Source organism: Pteropus medius, unplaced genomic scaffold, assembly GCF_902729225.1.
Source record: "Pteropus medius unplaced genomic scaffold, Ma_sr-lr_union100, whole genome shotgun sequence".
NCBI classification, from domain to species: Eukaryota; Metazoa; Chordata; class Mammalia; order Chiroptera; family Pteropodidae; genus Pteropus; species Pteropus medius.
In genome coordinates this window covers 17,058,130-17,080,990 of record NW_024342471.1, presented here as the reverse complement: position 1 = coordinate 17,080,990, position 22,861 = coordinate 17,058,130, and the positions used below count along the sequence as shown (strand labels likewise).

The 22,861-nt window shown below is 42.6% G+C and overlaps 1 pseudogene; it reads left to right on the top strand.

Annotated features, from left to right (window-relative positions):
- Positions 1-4,326: 4,326 nt before the first annotated feature.
- On the top strand, positions 4,327-4,445 carry LOC120603990 (uncharacterized; annotated as a pseudogene).
- Positions 4,446-22,861: the final 18,416 nt, after the last annotated feature.

Genomic DNA, 22,861 nt, shown 5'->3' with positions numbered 1-22,861 from the left:
TATGAAGTTACTTTTTCATTTATGACAACCATTAAAATCAAATATTGATATAAACTGTACCATATGATTATAAACCAAGAATTTAAAAATAATGAAGGATATTGAGTCACACTGTTTTCAATATCCAAGTAGCAATAATAACGTAACAAGAGTTCAACAGTTTTTTAATGTGTTTGAATAACTTTTCGAAATATCATTTATTTCTTCTCTATCATTTCCTCTTTACATTTTTTCTTACGTATGGTTTACCATTCACAGAATGTGTGAATACAGTAGTGTATGTATATACTTAATAAGTAGATAAATAAATATTGAGAGAGTAGTTGCAAAATATTTTGCCTCATCAGAAGTTTGGAGACCACTGATTTAGGGTAGAATGTGATCCAGGATAAAACCAAACATGCCCTTTGTCATCCACACTTTGGCAGGTCAGTCTGAGAATGGGTGCTTTCTTTCTTTCCTCTTAGACTTTTCCAAATAAATCGTACCATCTGCCTCTGGGGGAGGTGGGGGCAGAGTTGTTAGTGTGTTGTATTCAGCCGTTGGTTTCTATTTCATAATCGGAGTGATACAGGCAGCCAGAAGGCACAGTTTGCATTTGTTTAAACTCTTGGTTTTTAGGGCTGATCTGAGGAATCTTGTTTACTCAGAATAGTCACTGCGGAGGGCTGGCTGGAGACAGAGAAAGCCATCAAGCAGTGGTGAGCACGTTGGCGCTATGTGAGTGTTCGATAACAGATGGAAAGAAGCTAGCAGTAAAAATCACTATTGTTTATAGAACCCTTATCCAGCAGTGCACTGCGGACTTGTGTGTTCGATCTGCATTCCATCCCTATACTGTAAGAACTATTACTCACCCGATTTTAAATTTTGTATTTTGAAATAACTTCAGACTTTCAGAAAAATTGTAGCAGTAGTATAAAAAGTTGCATATACTCTTCTCCTAGCTTCCCCTAATGATAATAATTTACATAATCATAGTACAAGAATCAAATTCAATCTCAAAAAATTAACATTGGTGCAACACTATCAACTAAACGACAGACCTTGATTAAATTTCCTACTCACGTCCTTTTTCTGTCTCCAAATCCAGTCCAGAAACCCACATTTAGATGTTATGTCTCTTAGGCTCCTCCAATCTGTGACGATTTCTCCATCTGCCTCGTTTTTCATGGCCTTGACTCTTGTGATAAGCCGTGGTCAGTGTTTGGGAGAATGCCTTCTTTTGGGTTAGACTGACGTTTTCTCATGATTAGACTGAGGTTGTGCATCTCCGGCAAGAACACTCCAGAAGTGACGTTGCATCCTCAGCGCATCTCATCAGGGGCTGTATGATGTCCGTGTGTCTTATTACTGGTTAGGTTAACCTTGATCACTCGATCAAGGTGGTGTCTGCTGTAAAGTTACCAGGTTTCCCCTTGTAATTAATAAATATCTTTGGGGTGATACTTTGAGGCTATGTGAGTATCCTGCTTCTTGCAAACTTTTCACCCACTGATTTTAGACTTTGAGTGGATCTCACCTGCAACAATTACTACTGTGGTGTTTCCTAGCGGGATTCACTCTCACTTCACACATGTGGCAAATGAGGGCCACAGAGCTGAAGCATTTTGCCCAAGACCATAAAAACCATGATCCTCCTTCGCTCGGCGTCCTGTCATGGGCCCCATCTCAGTCAGGGGAAAAGCCAAAGTCCTGACGAGCATCCAGAAGACTCTCCCACGATCGGGTACCCATGACATCCCAACTTTATTCATTCCTCACTCTCCCCCTCACCCGCATTCCCTAGGCCACGGTGGCTTCCTTGCTTTTCCTAGAAAATTCTCCCATGTCTGGACCTTTGCATTGGCTGTTCCCACAGCCTGGAACACCTCTCTAGGCCCAATATTTACTTTGCTCATTTCTTTACTTCCTTGAATCTCTGCTCAGATGTCACATTGGTGGCGAGGCCTTCTCTGATGACCTTATTTATCCCACGCACAACCCCGGCACTCTTTATCCTCCACCCCTGCTTTCACTCTCTCCACCTGATATGTTATTTTTACTGATATTTTATGCATGTTTCAAACAGATGTTAATGATTGCCTGTCCACCCTCCACACCGTTATCTCCACGAAGACGAGAGTCTGTGTGTTTTGATTATTGCTGAAATCCCCAGTATCTAGGAGAGGGCAATTGTCGAGTGAATGAATAAGCTTTGGAACATGCATGAAGGACTTACCTCTGTTTATAAGTAACAAGAAAACACCAAGCAACATGACTTCTCTCTAAAAGGAGGTTAGAGGCTCTCCTAACTGCAAGTCTGGAGATGGAGCAAGCTACAGGAGGTTGCTTCCAGGACTCTGGTCACATTTCTCTTGATATTCTCAGTTCTCCAGGTCTTCTAAATGTTGGTCCATTCTTGGGCTGTTCTCCCAAGAATCTCTAGAATCATCTCTTCCCTTCTTCAGCTCCATTTTGCCTACTGAAGGCTTGACTCTCAGGTAGGTCCTCGCCATGCAGTAGCCCCTGGCCACTGCAGGCTCACATCACACTCACAGCTAGGGCTTCCAATAGAAAGAGAGGACTTCTCTTTCCTAAGACTTCCAATAAAATTCTGGGGCTGGGGCTCACTGGCTCAGGTTACTTCGATTGCTCATCCCTGAACCAATCACTGTGGACAGAAAGACCAAATTCTCTGATTGGTCAGTCTTAGGTCATGTGCTCACCTCTGGGAGAGGGGTCATCCCCCCACTCTCATACTGCAGAGACTGAAACTTGGTGAAGGGGGTTTCAGAAGGAAAACTGGGGTTTCTAGAGGAAAGGGGAACATATGCTGGCTGGGAAAAATTGTTACCTTTCTGCATGTCAAATTTTATATACCCTCCTTGGTCATACCCACTTGGATTCTGCTTCTTTAGGTCTGAGGAGGGGTCCAGGTTTTTGTATTTTTAGGAAGCAAGCCAACGGGATTTTGATTTACAGCCAAGATTGGGAATGACCGGTTTATGGAATTTGCTCTAACCTCCTTGGAGTAAGAAGGGGCCCATTTCACAAATGTGATTCTAAAGTTTCTCAGTTGAAAGGCACTGACAGGAGTTCACATCCATGGTGTTGAAGACTGTGGTAGGAGACTTCTCTTACTCTGTGTGTTCAACATCCTCTCCATCCTCCCACATAGGGGCCTTCAATTTCACCTCTCCTACCTCAGGACTGACCATGTGACTCAGGATGGCCAATCAGAGTACTCTATCTCCCTGGCTATTGTGCTTGGTTCAAGAATGGGCACACGAATCCAGCATGGCCAACAAGAGTCCTTTCTGGGGCTTTGTTTGGAGCTGTTGGGGAAGTGTTGCTCCATTTTCTTTGGGAAGACAAGTATGAGCCCACAACTTTTGACAGCAGTGTTTACCAAAGTGAGAAGAAGCCTGACCATAAATAAAACCAACCTAAAGGAAAGAAGAGGTAAGAAGGGGAGAGAAAAGTTACTAGCGATGTGTTGTGAGTGCCCTGGATTCTGCCATGACTAAAGCTGATATGACCTCTAGACTTTTCATTTGCATGGGCTAAAAAATTTCCTTTGTTTTGTTTAAGCCAGTTAGGGTTGTGTTTCTGTAACCAGAGACCAGAGGAGTCCTAATTAACTCGGTATGAACTATAACCATCTCAATTTGAGACATGTTGATGAGGTAAAGTCTAGCGTGAAAAAGGCCTTTTAAATTATAAAGAACTATCCCATATGTTCATGTAAATATTACATGCAAGTCAGCATGTATATTGAGTACCCTATGTACAAGGCGTGGTGTGAGGCACTGTAGAACACGTAAGGAACATCCTAACCATGAATAAGATATGGTCCTGCTCTTGAAGCCTATAATATCCTGTGCAGTCATCTTCAAACTTTTTCGTGCATAAAAATTATATGAGGAACTTGTTAAAGCACATAGTCCTAGGAATCAGTCTCAGAGATAGATTCAGTAAGTCTGGGGTTGGGCCCAAGAATCTGTATTTTTGACAGTCTTCCCTGCCCCTCACCCTGCAGGTGACTCAAACGACATCTTAAAAGTGATCTAGTGGGAGAGAGAAGGAGAAGGAAAGGAGAGCAAAAATAAGGCAGAAAACATATTTGAAGAAATAATGGTTGAAAATATCTCAAATCTGATAAAAGTCATGAATTCACAGATATGGGATGCTCATGCTGAAGTCAACCTAAAGAGAAAACCATGAAAGCAGCAAGAGAAAAACAACATGTTACATACAGGGGATGGTTTGATTAACGTTTGACACCCCATGAGAAACTACAAAGCGCAGAAGAGAGTGGAACATCATTTTTAAAATGATGAATTAGTCTACAGCCATGTCACCCTGAACAAGCCCGATCCCGTCTGATCTCGGAAGCTAAGCAGGATTGGGCCTGGTTAGTACTTGGATGGAAGACCACCTAGGAAGACCAAGTGCTGTAGGCATAAAAAATAAAAAAATAAGGGATTACAAACCGACAAGATCCTTGCAATCTGTGAGGTCAACCAAGGTTGCCTCGCCTAAAAAAATGAAATAAAATAAATAAAATATAAAATAAAATAAAATGATGAATTAAAAGGAAAAAAACCTTGTTAACCTAGAATTCTATATTCAGTGAAAATATCCTTTAAGAATGAAGGATATTATCAGGTAGAAGAAAACTAGGAGAATTTGTTTTGCCAGCAGACCTGCACTACAAGATATGCTGATAGAAGTTCTTCAGGACAAAGAGAAATGATACCAGATGAAAACTTGGCCTTCAGAAGAGAATGAGGACCACTGCAAATGTTAAGTAGCTGGATGAATACCGAAGACCATGTTTTTGCTTTTCCCTTTATAATTTGTTTATAATGCATGTGACGTTTAAACAAAAATTATAACACTGTCTTGTTGGGGTTACAATGTATGTTGAATTGATACATATAACAATTATAGCATAAAAGATGGGAGAATGTGGACCCATACAGTTACAATATTTCTATATTTTACATGAAGTAGTACAAGACTAATTGTAAGTAGACTGAAAATTAAGGTAACACATTGTAATTCCTAGAGAAACCACTGGAAAACAGTGTGATGAAATATAGCTAAAAGTTAATACAAAAATTAAAATAGAATTATATGACTGATTATTATGGGTTGAATTGTTTCCCCACAAATTCATATGTTAAATCCTAACCTCTAATACTTTACAATGTGATGTATTTGAAAATATGGTCTTTAAAATGGTAATTAAGTTAAAATGAGATCATTAGAGTGGGCTCTAATCCAATATGACTGGTGTCCTTTTAAGAAGAGAAAATTTGGACATAGATGGGTACAGAGGAAAAGACCATGTGAAGACAGCCATCTATAAGCCAAGGAGAGAGGCCTCAGAAAAAAAACCAGCTCATGATCGCTTGGACACACACCAGCAGCTTGTGACAACTCCTATTCTTCCACATACTTATGAATACTTGGGATTGTCAAATAGATTATTTTATTTTATTAGATAACTTTAGAGTTAAAGAAGTCATCTTGAAGTTAAAATAACTTTTATTTAAAAAAAATATTCATAAGTTATTTTATCACTGAATGATGCCCAGATATAAGACAGTCTAATCAGACGAGCTGAGAGCTGTCAAGGCAGATGGTTTTTTAAAAATTAACTTTAATGGGGTATAATTTGCACATAATAAAATGCATACCTTTTAAGTTATAGTTCAATGAGTTTTGACAAATGCCTATACCTGTGTGGCCACCACCACAATTAAAATATAGAACATCTGCATCACCCCCAAAATTTCCCTTGTGCCCCTTGCCAGTCAATGCTCGTTCCCATTCCTGGCCCTAGGAAGCTATGGTTTGCATTCTGTCACTACAGATTGGATTTGTCTTGTCTAGAGTTTCATATAAATGGAATCTTAATATCTCCTCTTTTGAGTCTCATTTTCTGGGTTCAGCATGTTTTCGAGATTCATCCATGCTCTGCATTGAACAGAAGTTCCTTGTTTTTTATTGCTGAGTAGTATTGCATGGATTGATCGCATTTTGTTTACCCATTCACCAGTTGATGGACACCTGGGTTGTTTTACTTTTTGGCTATCATGAATTATTATGCTGCCATAAATATTTATTTATGTGCAAGTCTTTGTGTGAACACATGTTTTCATTTCTTTTGGGTAAATAAGAACGGAATTGCTGCTTCATAGGGGAGGTGTGTGTTTAAGGCAAAAACTTGGGTATCTTAACTTAGTAGCTGTATTGCCTTATATAAAACTTACCTGGATTCTCGTGGGCAGACAAGTGAATTTTCCCCCAAGAGGAAGAAAAAAGGGAAGAAATTTTGAAGGAGAGGCAGGAGGAAGGAACAAAGGAAGAAATATAGGTTTATTGGACTCATCATCCTGTATTTCCCACTTCGAAATAGAATCCACACAGAGGCAAGATAAGCATTTGATTCTTTTATTTATCAGTCAGCAAAATAATGTAGGAGCGAGAACGAGAAATATAGATTTTAGTCTAATATGAAGAAATATTCTAAGAGAATTATTAGATGAGATGAACTTCCTGGAAAGATTCAAGCAGGAGCTGGGTGACCATTTGGTTGGGGGATGTTCTGTGAGAGATTCAAGCCTCAGAAGGTGGTTGGACTGCACAATGGTTAAGGTCACTTTCACCCCTCTGGAATATCCGAACGGTCACTTTTACAGACCTGTGGCCAGGGTGAGCCATCAAGTGTTGAAAAGGGCTGTAGGACGCTTGATTGTAATCCTGCTTTTAAGCCCCAGAATCCTACCAGGAAATCTTGAGTAGAAGAGACTTTATAGTGAGGTCATCAGGAACTCATGGAATCGTTGAAAAGGATGCAGAACTGGGGAGAGGAACAAAGCTCAAATTCCATCGTCCTAGCTGAGGCCACTCCCATGCCTGATTGTAGGCCAAACGATGGTCACATCTGATTGACAGCACCGCTATGGTTCCTAAGACACATGCAATGGGGGAAGAGAAGCCATAGCCCTTGGACTGAATATGGGAGGAGAGGTTAGAAGATCATTCATTCATTCATTCATTCATTCAGAAAACGTCTGACTTGTGCCTACCAGGGGCCAAGCTTCGTGATGGCCACTTGGGCCAGGCTCAGGTAGAAAAGGTAAGAGGAAGCAAGTCCTGCCTAGCGGACACCTGGCAGCTGAGTTTGTCCGCACCTCAAGGCAGGCAGTGGAGTGCAGTGGATGCTCGACAGACAGACTTGGATTGACATCTTGGCTCTGCTCCTCTCTAGCTGTGTGACTTTGGACAGGTCACCTCGGCTCTCTGAGTCTGTTTTTTCTCATTCATAAAATGGGGGTAAGAATCTCTGCCTCCAGGGGAGGATCCAGTTCTGTGGAGCCTGAACCTTAAATAACTTTGGGGGTCCTTTTTGAGAATAAGAATAAAAACAGGTCTTATTTTTGCCGGTATTACAACACATGCCATTGTGAGCTTATTCAGATGCCATCCTGGGGCTTTAGAAGAGGCCGCCTGTGTGAGGACTTTGATGCCTCAGCTTCAATAGCCTGTAGTAAATCTACTTTTGCTAACCTGTGGCATTTTAATCTTTATTTTTTAAATGATGGAATTAAATAAAGCACATATAGAACTAAGTGTCGTGCCCTCGTGCAAAACAGCTAACTAATCGATTAAATAGCAGATCATGTGAGCTGGTAACGTTCTAAACATTTGACCTATATTAACTTATTTAATCCTCATGGTGAATTTCTGACGTAGGTACAATGGAATATTCCATTTTACAGATTAGAACATCAAGGCCCTGAGGGTGAAATGATCTATGCCATGTCTCCCAGCTTGTGAATGATCCGGTCCAGGGCCCCTGCTCTTAACCACTGGACTTTATGCCTTTTGTTCACAAGCAGGGGTTTTTATTACCTTTTCTTGAATATCATGAGCAAGCCTATTTCAGGAAAAGCTCTATTAGCAAAATGAGACCTTTATCCTGTAATGTGGGTGAAAACTCCCTTGGGACTCCAGAAGCCTGTTTTCTGAAGATTGTACTCTTGGCAAATGAACATGTTTCTATCCCAAAGAGGTCGTGTGAAAACGCTACCCCCGAGAGCACACATTACACACTAACTGTTTGCCAGAGTCCCAGGTCCCCAAAATGACCCAGTGAACTCTGAACTCTACTTTATAGTATCCCTTAAGGGAAAACTGGGGACAAATCCAGTAGTACTTTCCATATAGTTTATGCACAGAAAGAGACTTGCAGGCACTGACTTATGAATGATGCTGAGGCTTGCCCCTTATGCTTTTCTCCAAGGTGGGATTTGTCCCCCTGTGGAGGATGGCTGTGGCCTGGCTGCTGAGCAAGGGCTGAGGCTGCTGACGGGTTACTTCTGCCACTTTTCTAGAAGCATTTAGGCAGTTGGTCATATAAGCTACAAGAAGCACATTTACAAAAATTTCAGGGTACAGAGCGTGCATCGGCCCTCAGTAGAAGCAACCTTTTCTTTCAACTAAGGAATGAAATCACTTGAATAAATCACATCAAAGAACATGATGACTAGAGGGTCGTCTTTTCCTGGAAAAGCATCTCTGAGTTTTAAAACAATTAGAGGAGTGCATGTCACCTGAAGGGGTTTCACTGGAAGAGACGACTGCCAAATTGTACGATGCACTTTAACAGGGTTATTTTCAAGATCTGATCTTCAAAAGCAAGGCTTCTCCCCTCCCTCCTCACTTACCACAAAGCTCTTAACTCATCAAAATGCAAAAGCGATTCAGAATCTCCAGTCTCCTTCTTCCAACCCTGCAATGGCTTCTCACTGCCCTTGGGATCAAGGCCAAACCCTAACGTGGTTAAGATGCCCCATGGGACCTGGCTCCCAGAGTCATCTCTCACACTCCAAGCTCAGATGCAGCACCTCGGGTCCTGAGCTTTCCCCAGCTCCTGTAAGGCATTCCAGGTTCTCTTTGGTCTTCAGGGCCCCTGCTGGAACACTCCTTTCCTTCCGTCTTCCCTCGGAGATCGGTTATTTTTTGCTGGTCCTGCATAGTTTTCTCTTCTGGTAATAGAATCTTAGTCCCCCTGGGGACCCATCATCTTGCAGGCTCAGTCCACATAATTTGGGTGGGTGTGACAAAGCTATGGGAACTATTGAGGACCCACGTTTGGCCAAACTAGAGTCAACCCCAAGACTGGCTGGCACTGTTGTAAGGTACCTTTCTACTGGAGTTTTGAATAGACAGGATGTCAGCCTGGAGATGCTCGGGGCCATCTCTGCCACCACGAGAGGAGAGCCTGATTGAAAACGAAGCCACACAGAGGAATGCAGATCCAAGAGATAGAGACAGCTTCCTATGGCTTGAGCACCTGGATCCAGCCATACCCGAAGCTAAATTCTTTTGGACTTTCCACTTACATGAGCCGAATGTGTTTCAGTGACATGAGCTGATGTATTTCCCTGTTTGCTTAAGGCAACTTGAGCTAAGTTTCTGTCAATTACAATTAAAAGGTTCCTCAAGAATACTTTCCCTTTTATTTGGTTAACTCTTGTCTATCCTTCATGTTTCAGCGTAGAGGCCACATTGATTTTCAAGTCTGGGTTGGGTCTCTCCTCTGTATACACATCCCCAGAATCCTGTATTTCCCACATATTAGCACTTCTACTATTGCACTATAGATTCCTATTCACTTCTTAGATTGTCTCCCTAGACTCCGAACCATAAGCATGAGTCTTCCTGTGGTGTTTACTGTTGTGCCCAGCTCTGGTGTATCGTAGGCTGTTAGTAATTTTTGTCGATCAGATAAATTACTTATATAATTAAAATCACTAAATCTGTTTCTAGGAGGCTACAGCTATCATTTTTGAGAGATTAAGAGTTGATGTCTGAATCACTGTTGAGAATTCTGAGATTGAATCTGGATTCATCAAGAAAAAGTGCTGTCATTGATTAGTGATGCCTGTCACGGGTCTGGAAATAAAGAGTTGTTACATATGTGCCCCATGTCACCGGCTTTGGTTTATATTATCACTGAATTATTATTCTTTGCTCTTTATTTGTTCCATAAGTAAATATCTTGTCTCTTTAATTAGATTACAAACTCCTTGAAGACATGGATCAGATCTTTGGCTGATCAAGCATTACTCATTTCTTTGGATCAGACGTACAATTGCTCAATAAAAATTTGTTGGCAAAAAGACTTACATCCTTTTAAAGTGACAAATTGAAGACTTCTCTGTCCAGTCAGCCTCACCACTTGTCCATAGCCTAATGAGGCAAAGGCCGGGAATCAACGTCCCCATTTTATAGATTAGGAAAGACAGAAAGAAAAGCATGTAGCAACATTTTCCTATTCTCTCTACTTGATGCTTACGATGGTTAATTGTATGTGTTAAATTGACTGGCCAGTGGGTGCACAGATTAAACATTTCTAGGTTTGTCTGTGAGTGTTTCCAGACGAGAATAGTATTTGAATAGGTGGACTCGGTAAAGCAGATTGCCCTCCCCAGGGTGGGTGAGCATCATCCAACCCATTGAGGGCCCGAGAGAACAACAGGCAGAGGTCAGAGGGCTTTTCTTTTTTTTTTTCTTGTGTGTGTGTGTGTGTGTGTGTGTGTGTGTGTGTGGTAAGGCTACTTTCCTGCTACTGCCTGCTTGAGTTGAGACACCATCCTCTTTGGCACTTGGGCAGATTGAAATCATAGTCTCCCTGGTTTTCAGGCCTTCAGCCTTGGATTCAGAATTATACCATCTGCTTTCTTGGGTCTCCAACTTGCAGATGGTGAATTGTAGACTTTCTCAACCGCCACAATTTTGTGAGCCAATTCATCATAATAAATATCTCTATCTATCTATCTATCTATCTATCTATCTATCTATCTATCTATCTATCTACCTACCCACCTATCTCTATCTCTATTTCTATCTCTATCCCACTGGTTCTGTTTCTCTGGAGAACCCTGACTAATAAAATGAACATGTTATTCCATGACATCTGTGAGCATAAACTGCTGCACTAATCAAAGGGTTGCAATAATTCCTAAGAATGAAATAAGCAACAGGCTTCAAGAATTCCTAGAATGAAATCAGCGAGTGAGCTGGACGGTGCAGGCTGATGTCAGCTCCACTTGCCCATACTCTACTGCAGGGTCCAGAAAGCTGCAATCCTCATTCCCAGACCCCCCTGCGAGCTGGCTTCCTACAGATTCTATTGATGAGAGGCATTGGTGGAAGGTGGGGGAGGGGAGAGGCCATTTTCCCAGTCTCTGACAAGTAGCAGTGACAGCACCAACAGGAGCAGTGTTGGCAGGGGTGACATGTGGCTTCCGATACTGCTAAGGCAGCTTGTTCTCATCAGTAGCAGACTTAGAGGCACCGCACCTACGGACTCTGGTAACCTCACATTTCTCTCTCTGGTTCCTCCAGTCCTTCCAACACCTTGGTAATCAATTCCCTGCATTAAATTCCCTCTGTGAAATATGAGATTGGATACTTACTGATAAAATCAACTGGTGTAACATGCACTTTACGGTTATCTACTTGACCCATGATCCCATTTGCTGAAAGTGGCCTCCAATAACCTAGGTGTGTGGAGCCCCAAGGCCAAGTGTTTAGCATATGAACCCCTCCTTGGCCATCGTTGACTCACCTGATAAACTGGGCCAATTAGATTTGCTCTCCAGGGAACTGGAACATGTGACACAATCACTGAGTTGTCTCTACTTTTTCTCACATTTAAACAAGTCAATGTGTGCAGATCAGCAGGTCTCACCTGGGATGACATTGTCCCTGGGGGCCCTGTCTGGAGACATTTTTGGTTATCACAACTAGGGCGGTGCTACTGCCATCTAGTGGATGGAGGCCAGGGATGCTGCTAAACATCCTGCAATGCACAGCAAGGCCCCCACAACAGAGAATGATCTTAAGGTGTCAATAGTGATGATATGGAGGCTGGAGTTTTGCAAGTGGCCCTGCTTGCCCACATGTCTGCTAGGAAAGGAAAACATAGCTGCCAGCGAAAGAGGAAACAATGCAGACGCATGCAGTGGACAGGAGAGGTGGTGGATCATGAGGGTGGGTGCACAGAGAAATTTTATTTATTTTCTAATTAACAGGTTCCTCAGTAGCCCCCTTCTATGAAAAAAAAAATACTCTTATCTTTATTCGGTTAAATTTTGTCTAGTGAGAATGAATGGACCACAGCTGCATGAAACAGCACGTCTACATCTCAGCAATAAGATGTTGCGTTTGAAAAGCAAGTCCCTTTAAATTACAGACAATATGATATTATTTTTATAAAGCTTCTACACAAGCAAAAGTTTTATAAATGTTGCTTAGGGAGACATGTATTGAGTGTCCGTGACAGTGACCGTATAGCTTAGAAAACTGAAAATAGTTACTATCTGGCACTTTATAGAAGAAAATGTGCTGACACTTTAAATATCACATTAAGAAGAAATCATTTAAAAACTGTCTTACAACAAGAGCCTAATTCAGTACATTCAAATAGTTCTTCTAGGTAATGCTAAGGCTTTGGGCTAATTGGGTCCCCACTTCTGCGTTTGCTCTGCTGAGATGACCTCCGGGTGTTTGGCGGCAGGGTGAACACAGGTAGCCTGAGTGGTCTGGAAGGAGGGTGTCCTTGCACCTACAGCTTGTCTTGCTATTGTGGCTCCTAAGGTCGCTGGGGGTCCTGGGGCCTCTGCAGTGGAAGCTGATGGCAGATGTAGTAGGACATATGGTATCTGTTCTTCCTCAGCTCAGCCAGAACTCAAACACTAACTTGATCTCTCCTTAACTTTGAGACTCCTTGAGCCAACCCCACTTCCCAAGTGGCTGCTACACCCTCTACCAGCCCCCTGGCCTGGACAGTCCGCTTTCCACTCCAGGCTCTGCAGTGTGGCATGCTGCCCTCACCACCAGGCCCCATGACAGACAAGCTAGATTTCGACTTGGCTGTCTTCTGAGTCTCCTTTATGAAGCCACAGGGACTGCCAGGCCTCATCCTTATGACATAGGAACCAGGAATAACAGGGGAAAGCAAAAATGCCAAGGCCGCCTTCAGCCTCACCAACTTGCCGCTCAAAGTTCACTTCTACGTGACGGTCTTTGAGTGTAGACAGGTCAGCCAGAGGGAGTCAGAGAGAGGAATCATTTTCAGAGTCTTACACGGGGACTGAGGCAGCAGATCTTCTTTCCTTAAGGTACCCCACGTCTATCTGATGCAGGTCCCCATTTCTTGGCCAAAACCCAAGGCAGGAAGTTGAGACACAGATGTCTACTTTACTCTCCTTGTCTTGGTCAAGGGATTCCTTGTCCCCACCCTGTGATAAGTCACACAGCTTGGATCCTAGGAAGGAGGCTGCATGCAGAAAAAGGTTTAAAGGGCAAATCAAGATGAACCTATTTCTGCAGGGGGTTGCAGAGAGGCAAGACTGTGTCACCCCAGAATGAGAGGTGTCATTGTCTGGGCCCCAATCGCTTTTCATTCTTATCTTGGACCTGCTGAGGCTGGTCTGCATGTTTGGACTTTGGAAACCATAAGACATCCCTGTAAAAAACAAAAACAAAGACGAAAAACTGCTTGATTTGGTTTAGAAGGACCCCGTTGCAATTTTATACAAGTTTCTCTTACTTTCAATGAAGAGCCTACCTAATTCAACCCACCTTTCAAAGCATTCTGTAATGCATTCACATCTTTTAGGAGACATGTCCTTGATTGGGGGAGGGGAAGAAAATTCTTCCTAAGCACAAATATTTCACTGTTGATTATGTCTTTAAACACCCTCCCCACCCCCCAAACACACACACTTACTCAGACATTTAGTCCACAAATGAAAATCAGCTTCTTCTCATCATCCTCAACTTTTCAAGGCTGTTGAATGATTTTTAAAGGAGACAGTCTGGGAGAAACAATGAAGGAGATTAAAGTGTATTTACTCAATGGACTAACATGCAGACGGATGTAAGACAAACAAGAAGCCTGGCTCAGGGTAGCAAGTCGTCACAGCAGCCACCATTTCTGTGAATTCTGCTATGTGCCAGTGACTGGGCTGAATTCGGTACACACTTTAGCTCATTTAATCCCATCGACACTGTGATCTAGCTGTTACGATTCCTCTTATGCAGATGAGGAAACTGGGGGCTGAGAGATGTTATATGATTTTCACAGCTAGATCCTATAATTCATACCAGAATGGCCCAAATTGGAACCCAGGTTCCTTTGGTACCAAACCCTCAGCTCTTAACCACATGGCTATACTGGGGGTTGGCAAACTGGCCCATGGGCCACCTGTTTTTATAAAAGGATTTCCTTGGAACACAGCCACACGCCTTCACTTAACTATGACAGCCTTGAGCAGCTGCAATAGAAACTGTATGACCTTCAAAGCCCAAAATATTTACTATTAGGTCCTTCACAGAGAAAGTTTACTGACCCCTGGTGTATATGATATTTTATCAAGGGTAAAAAAGCAAACCACAGAGCTCTATAACTATATCGCCCTCCCTCCAAATGACCAGAAAGAAACGTGTATGTATGTTTTAAGCAAATAGATTAAAGATCTGGTCCCCCCCCCCCGAGGGATGGGGAAGCTTAAAGTTGTTCTAATAAATACAATTTCAAATTAAGAAATTGATTGAATTTTTAAAAACTGAAACAAAAATTGGAACATCTCTGCTTGATTTGGATGGTGTTTGCAAAACACACAAGTGTTTTCTCCTCGGGCTGTAACTCAGCCCTCCTGAGAGATGAGCTGGCTCTTGCTAACTCGTCAGGAGAAGGGAAGAATTCCGGGTTCTCGAAAGGCAAATTGGTGCAAATTGTGGGAAACACGCAGATCAAAAATCGTGTCTTTTTGGGAAATTTGGAAACTTTTACTGCCTTGGAATGAGACACTTTGAGTTTTCCGAGTATAACGTGGGAGCAGAGCTGGGTGGGGGCGGGTGGTCAGAAGGAAAAAGGGATGAAACAGCCCAAAGGCTCGTTCAGATATTTTCTTAGCTTGTGCCGCTGTAGCCTGGGAGGAGTGCGTGTACGTGCGTGTGCAGAGAATGAGACAATGTAAGCAAAGCTGTTGACATCACGGAATCAAATTGCCCGGAAAGTGAAGTCTCTGTCGTTGCATTAGAAAAACGGGAATAATGATAGGCCTTTCTTGCTGGGTTGGTAGGAAGGAGAAAGTGGGATCATGCATGTAAAATGCCCCAAACAGAGTCTGGTGCAAATAATTCTTTTTCTTATTTTTGAACTTGGTCAATCATAGGTCACGGATGCCAATCTGAGGCCATAAACTCAGGTGAGTAACAAATGCCACATTCCTTAAAATTCTGGGAATCAGTATTTCACCATGTGTGGTAGGCGAAACCAAAATGATTTTTAGGTGAAAGCAGGTTTAGATCTATGGACCTAGCTTTATATAACATTGACTCACACGGAGAGAGATGTATTCCATCTCCAATTCCCTTGCAGTCCTTTAAGGACACAGTTTCCATGGTGCTTGTCTGCCCTTAACACCTCTCTAATGCTGACCCATCTCTTTTTGCGACCTAGAGGAAAGGCCTGAGGATGCAAAAGTACTTAGCTAGAGTATATTGACATTGCTTGGCTCTCACCAAATATCATTTTTTCCAGTCATCTCTGTTTAAGACAAGTGATCTCGTAAAAGGATATTTCCATTTGTATTAGTGACGTGAAGTTCCTTTTAGGAATAACTTTATTTAGATGAAAAAGTAATGTGGGTTCAAAGGAAATATTAACTAAATGTTAGAACAGTTGGTTTGCCCTCATAAAATGTATGAGGTGGTGTGTGGTTATAAGTATGTCCGAAATATTGAAGGGATGAAGGGAGAAGGTAGTCAGCAGAGAAACAGGCTAAACAGCCCAAAAAAGCTTGCTTGGCTAACTTTTTCTTAGCAATATTTGGGGCATATTTATACTAAGAAATACTGGCTATTTATCTGAAATTCAGATTAACTGGGCATCCTGTATTTAACTGGCCACACTGCTTGTCACTGGTTTGCAAATGACTGAAATTTTGAAAATCCTTCTCTAAATCCACCTCATTTCCAGTCTGAGTCCTGAATCTGTGTCATGGCTGGGGCTACCTGGGTCCATATTTCTGGGTTGTATGAAGATTTGGGGTTCTGGAGTTTTAGGTGGTACCAGTCAGTGGTACATGCTGGTTACACATGAGAGGCCCATTTTCCCCACCCACAGGGTCCCTTTAGATATGATGTCCGTGATGTCCCCTTCCATTTCTGGGGCACAGGATGTTGACTGAGACAGGGAGCTGAAATGACACACTTGGAGGGTGGTGGCAGCCTCCTTTGAGTTTTATGGTCTCCTCAGGGGACTGCCAGGGAGCTGGGAGCAACCCCCGGGGCTTCAGAACCCACAGATTTGTTTCTTCTCTTTCCTGCTTGGGGAAATCTTTTTGCCATTCAGGAAAACCCCAGTTTTCTGCAAATGGACCATGGCTTTTGGAAATAAATTATGGGAAGCCCTGCCATAAAACTCTCCTGAAACAAGATGGCACAGAGCCGAATTCCCATCTGAACGGGGTATAAGGAAGAAAGAGACATAAACAAAAATCTGAAACTGCCAGCCTTCCAGAGGCAACTGACTTCCCTATTCCCATCTCTAGCCACCACCAAATAACAATCAAATGAAAACCCCATCACATCAGGATAGCGCTTTTTCTGCCCATGTTCAGTATGGGATGTTTCTCTGGTGAGCCTCCCTTTATCTCAAGAGCTTGGGAGCCAAATCCCCTGGGTTAGATCATATGTTACCTCAGTGACACTGGGAAGTTCTTAAACTCTCTAGAACTCAGTTTCCTTGTCTCTAAAATATGGTTCCAACCTCACACACTTGCTTATTATGAACATTAAATGAGTGAATACATGTATAGGGCTTAGAGCAGTGTCAGGCACGTGCCCAAACACGCTATTTGTGCTGTTATTTTTATCTCACGTGCCAAGATACTTTCAGGTCACTTCTCCAGGGGGCAAAGGATGTTATTTTATCAACGTCTTTAGGTCTATTTACAATATGCACGCACTTGATATTTTTTTTTTTTCAGATTGCAAGCATTCTCACATCCAGTAAATTGGTAAATGTGCAAAATAACTCTACTGGATGGGGACTGCTATCTCTCATTTTCACGGATAAGGAAAATGAGGCTAACAGGGCATATCAGATATCTACAAATCACCCTCAAACTTACTGGCATAAAACAAGTCATTTCTTCTTTTTCATGGTTCTGCAGGTTGGCTGATTTGCTGGGGCTCACCAATGTGGCTGACTAAAGCTGGGAGGTTTGTTGAGGCTGAAAAAGCTCAAATAGCCTCCCCTCCCATTTCTGGCTGGCTTTTGCCTGGGAAGCCTCGGTTCTCCTCCACAGAGCATCTCATCCCCCAGGAGGCGACACCAATTGTCTTACATGGTAGTCTCAAGATTCCAGAAGGGGAAAGCAGAGGCTTCAAGGCATCTTGAGCCCCAAGCTCTGGAACTCACATAGTGACATTTCCACCACATTATATTGACTAAATCAAGTCACAAGTTCAAGCCCAGATTCAAAGGGGTGGAGAAATAAACCCCACCTCTGGATGGGAGAAGAAGCAGCCACATTGCATAAGGGCACACTTGCTGGATAGGAAGGATGTGTGGACATTAAACAATCAACCACAAGAAGCAGGCTCTTTTGACCAAGGTCCACGGCAAGAAGGAGGTAGAAAGGGATGGGAAAGCCAGATGCAGGCAGTCTTGGAGAAATATTTTAAAGAAGAGGCAGAGGCCTATGATTCAGTTACAATTCCGAGAGACACGTCTGGTGTAATTTGCAGCCAGGGCTCATGGTTTGCTCTGGCGAGGATGCCTATCTTAGTCTGTTCGGGCTGCTATAACAAAATACCAGAGACTGGGTGGCTTATAAACAACAGAAATTTATTTCTCAGAGTTGTGGAGGCTGGAAGCCCAAGGTCATGGCGCCAGCAGATGTGGTGTCTAGTGCCTTTTGCTGTGATGTCACATGGTAGAGGGGGTGAGGGAGCTCTCTGGGGCCTCTTTTATAAAGGCACTAATCCCAGTGCACTCAAAGGCCATGTCCTAATACCATCACCTTGAGTACTAGGATTTAATTATATGAATTTTTGGTTGACACAAACATTCAGTCTACAGCAGGACTTTTTACTGTTCAAATTGTCTTTTCAATGAAAAGTTTTCTTCCCTTTGCAACCTTTAGTCATTTAGTAAAGACCTTTTGGGCCTTGAATACAATCTTTACAGTGACAGCTTCCAGAGTTTACCTCTAGCCCAAACGTTTCCCTGCATTCCGGATTCGGTCCCCTACTGTCCACTCGGCATCTGCTATTGCATGTCTAATGGGCATTTCAAACTTTGCATGGCTCAAACTAATTCCTGGTCTGACCCAAGCCAATGTAACCTCTCACATGGCTCACTATACAGAATCCTCACTAGTTGCCCACCATGATCTATTTTCAACACAGTTTCATGAATGATCCCATTAAAACCTAAGACAGAATATCCTGTTCCTCCACTCAGAACCCTCCAGCTGCTTCCCATCTCATTCAGAGTCAAAGCCAAAGTCTTTCTTGTGGAGAACAAGCTCTGGATGGTCTTTCCCTCTCAACTCCCATCACGTTTCTGACCCCATGTTACCGTACTTCCTCGTCTCCAGCCACCGTGGCCTCCTGGCTGCTCCTTAGATACTGCAGGGTCATTCTCAGCTCAAGATCTTGGTCCTTGCTTGTCTCGCTGCCTGAATGCTCCTCCCCATAGAAGATGGCCTGATGGAAAAGCTATGCCCACTGATGATTCTCTCTTGGGGGAATTTGAATTTGAAACTTAGATCGCTGGTTGGTTGGGGGCAATGAAAATGATGATTCCAAAATCCTTTTATTTAGTCTTGAATAAAATTAAATTAATAATCAGAAGCCACACATTTTTTAATAGAAAGAGAAATTTTGAAATGTTGATGCAACTACTTCAAAATATAAAGCATCGAGCCAGGCATTACATTCAGTTTTCTTAAGTAAGGGTAGAAACTGTTCGGTGTTTGTAAATCAGACCTTGAAGACTTCGTAAGCATAAATATAATCAAGGTGGATGGGAAGCTTTTTTCCTATCAGATTTATGTATATCCTACAACTTGCCCTCATAAAATTCAATTCAACTATATGTTTTTAAATGTAACCTTGAGTTTGAATTTACAAACCAGCCTGTTAATATTTAACTTAGTGACAGTGACTTCACTGATCCTCCTAGTCTCTTGGACTTGGGAGGAAAAACCCTCTTTTTTTTCCACGTGTAAATTAAGTTATGATTAATAAATTAAAGCAAGTAGCAATAAGTTATGGTTATAGCAGAAGTAACGAAACTGATCTCGACTTTTCCACCATGTTCAGTGGCATCAGTAAAGGAAGAGGCAGAAGGAGGGGGTTGATGGAGGGAGTCCCAGCCAGGTGGCCACTCCTGCTTCTGTAACTGTCCCCATGAAGATAGGCAATGAAGTGGGATCCATATAAATTTTGCACCTAGATGGACTTGGGTTCAAATCCCTGCTTCTGCACTTTCCAGTGGTGCAGGTCATTGCACGTCCTCTCAGCCTTTCCTTCCTCAACTGTAGGAATAATGTCCTTATTTTAAGATGGTTGTGAGCCCCAAATGAGATAATGGCTATAAAAATGTTTATTTAACAACGAGTATGGGACATGGTTGTTGGGTTCTTTCTTTCACTTGAGGTCATCTAATGTCTTTATCCTTGAAAACATTCAGAGCCCAAAGGAGCCATGGGTTCCAGACTGGCTGGATCACTCGTCCAAGGTCACAAAGCCAGTGAATGGCAGAGCCGGGATTTGAACTCACATATGTCTGACTCCATCTAGTGCTCTTTCCAGTATATCAGTATTTCCAGAACTTCCATCACTCAGTACCCACTTTCATCTCATACTTTTTGCCAGATATGCACACCACCTACAAAATTATTTTCTTAAAGTATTTCTTTAAATCAACTGATTTTATTACTGCAATAAATTTACTTAAATAAGAAACATTACATCTCTACTCAAAATGAAAAGCATCACTGTAACACAGACAGTAACTGTAATATTTTATATATATATATATATTATTATTATTTTTTTTTTTTCAAATGAAACCAAACGATGTTGTTCAATCCCATCTAGACGCTGTGGCCTGCTGAGAGCTCTGAGCCTGAAGCTATCTCCGTCTTGGTTACAAAGGGAAATTAGCCAATGTAAGAGAGTGTTAAAGACATCCTAGTCCCCAGATGAGACTTTCTCCTGGATGTAATCAGAATGATTGAAAGATAATTGAACAGGAATTATTAATACTATCACTACGTGCTAAAGTGTTATTTAATATCATATCCATATACAGTATACAACCACACATCATTTCCCATACACTAGGGGAAAATGCCCCACACTTTGCCAAATGCTGCCTTACACCGAGGAATCTCCATAGAAAGTCTTGAAATAGGCTATCTTTCAAAATTTTATGATCACAACCTATGGCAACAAATCTAAACTAAAACTAATTTCCACATCCATACCAATATCTGTATCCTTGTCTGTGTCTGGAACCATGAATAACAAAAGTATTTATGATAATAGGCACAGTCCTTACTAAGAACGTGTGCTTTGCATGTAGGTATTTCCTTCCATTCCCTTCCCTTTCTTTTCCTTTCCTATCCTTATCTATTTAACTTTAAAAAGGTTAACCAGGACAAGTAAAATAAATACTGAAGCTACACCAAAAAGCCAATGAGAGAGAGAGAGAGAGAGATCTTGGTACCTCTAAATACACAAAATGATGCTTGAAGTATGCTTTGGTGACCCTGGGCTCCCCCAGATCCTCCAGGGAGTCCGCGAGATCAAAACTATTTTTGTTTTGATATAACAACACTAAGATGTTTTTGCCTTTTCCAGTCTCATTCTCTCACAAGTGTGCAGAGGAGTTTTCCAGAGGTTACATGACATGTGATGATGTCATCCCCCTGATATGAACATGTAATGGGTTTGTTATTGTTCTTTTCACATAAATTAATAAATATTTAAAACATTTCTCAGTTTCAATACTAATATGGTAAAAATCAATAGTAATAACCCATGTAAACCAAAATTCTTTGGGGCCCTCTATCATTGTTAGGAGCGTAAAGGGGTCATGAGGCCAAGAAGCCTTGAGAATTACTTTCTTAAAAATTATTTGTTGGATGAATGAATGAAGAATTAACTTGTACAGCAAGTTGAAGGAGAGAAAGAAAGCTTTTACTGCACTGTGGTTCTCAGGGAAGCTTTCACAGGATGGATGGAAATTCAGATGGGTACCGAATTCAGATGGGTTTGTTTCATCACGGGAGGGAGGGCATTCCAGGAAGGTGGCTCATCATGTGCAAAGGCCAGGTGATGGGAGAGGGAATGGGGTGAGGTGAGTCAGGAGTGGTGAGGAGACCAGCCTTGCTTGGTTAGAAGGTGCGGTTAAGGTAGATATTCTTGGATCAGTGTTGAAGACCCTTCACCTCTCAATGGTCTCCGAAGCTGACTCAGAGGCCCCGTTGGCCAGAGAAAACCAAACAGCCTGGTTTACACTCCCCGAATGTTCCTTCCCGCTGCTCCTGGGACCAGAGACCTCATCCACGGGTTCCCCATGCCGCGTGGGGTGGGAGCCTACAGTCCACCACAGAGCTGAGTAAAACCTAAACAGTTTCTTTTCTTTGGAAGGCCTCTAGAAACAGGAAGAGAGGCTGTTTTCTAGGATTTGCCAAGACTTAAGTCATTCCTCACTGATACAAACAATTTCTCAGGTTACTATTTGGGGCCCAGAAACATTCATGAACTGCACTGGGCTTGAACTCTTCAACTTTGAACTTCGGTTCCCTGGGTCATCTGCCTGGGGCTGGGGCACTGCTCTCTGGCCCTGCTTGGGTGTTCAGAGATGTGGCTCTGCCATCTCTGTGGTGAGGCCTCAGAGAAATTCTCATTCACAGCTATTGTGAGGAGTGGGCTGACTTCATTCTTTCTCCTGAGTTAGACCAACGGATGCCAGGTTTCCAGAAGCACGTAGCCAGGTGTCTCATAGGAGAAATGATGCACAGATGCAGAGAAAGGCAAAGAGAGTGCATGAAATCAGAAGCAACATTTACCGAGTTTGGCATTTATGGTGCCTTGCCCTGTCCTGAGCACCTCGAAGGTTTTCTCTCATTTAATTCTCACAACCACGTAGTAGGGTGCAGTGTAATGGTTAAAGATAATGTCTCCAGGGCCACCTGCCTTAGTCTGTGTCCTAGTTCTGCCCTATAGCAGATTATATTTTTCCAAGATGGCTGCAACAATATCTTCCATCCCATATGTTTTTCTACAATATATCCTTGACCTTCCACCCAGCCAGAGTTGGAGTCTATGTCCCTTCTTTTGAATCTGGGCAGACTTGTGATTTACTTGTAACTAATAGAACATGCCAGAAGTGAAACTCTGGGACTTCTGAGTCCAAGTCAGAAAAGGCCATGCTGTTCCACTTTCCTGGAACATTCTTGCTGGAGTCCTGAGCTATCATGCAAGAAGTTCTACTTCTCTGAGGCTGCCATGCTGTGAGGAAGCCCAAGCCACCTGAGGAGGCCATGGCCAGAAGGCGAGGCCATGTGTAGGTGCTGTAGTCGGTTGGCAGTCCCAGCTGAGTGGAGCATTTGATTTAGTCATTCTTGCCCAGGTGCCAGACATGCAAGTGAATGATATCAGTGCCAGCCACCAGATCATCCCCAGGCTTCAAGTCTTTCCTCATGAGGCCCCTGACTCTGTGGAGCACAGATAAGCCATCCGTGCTGTGCCCTTTCTGAAT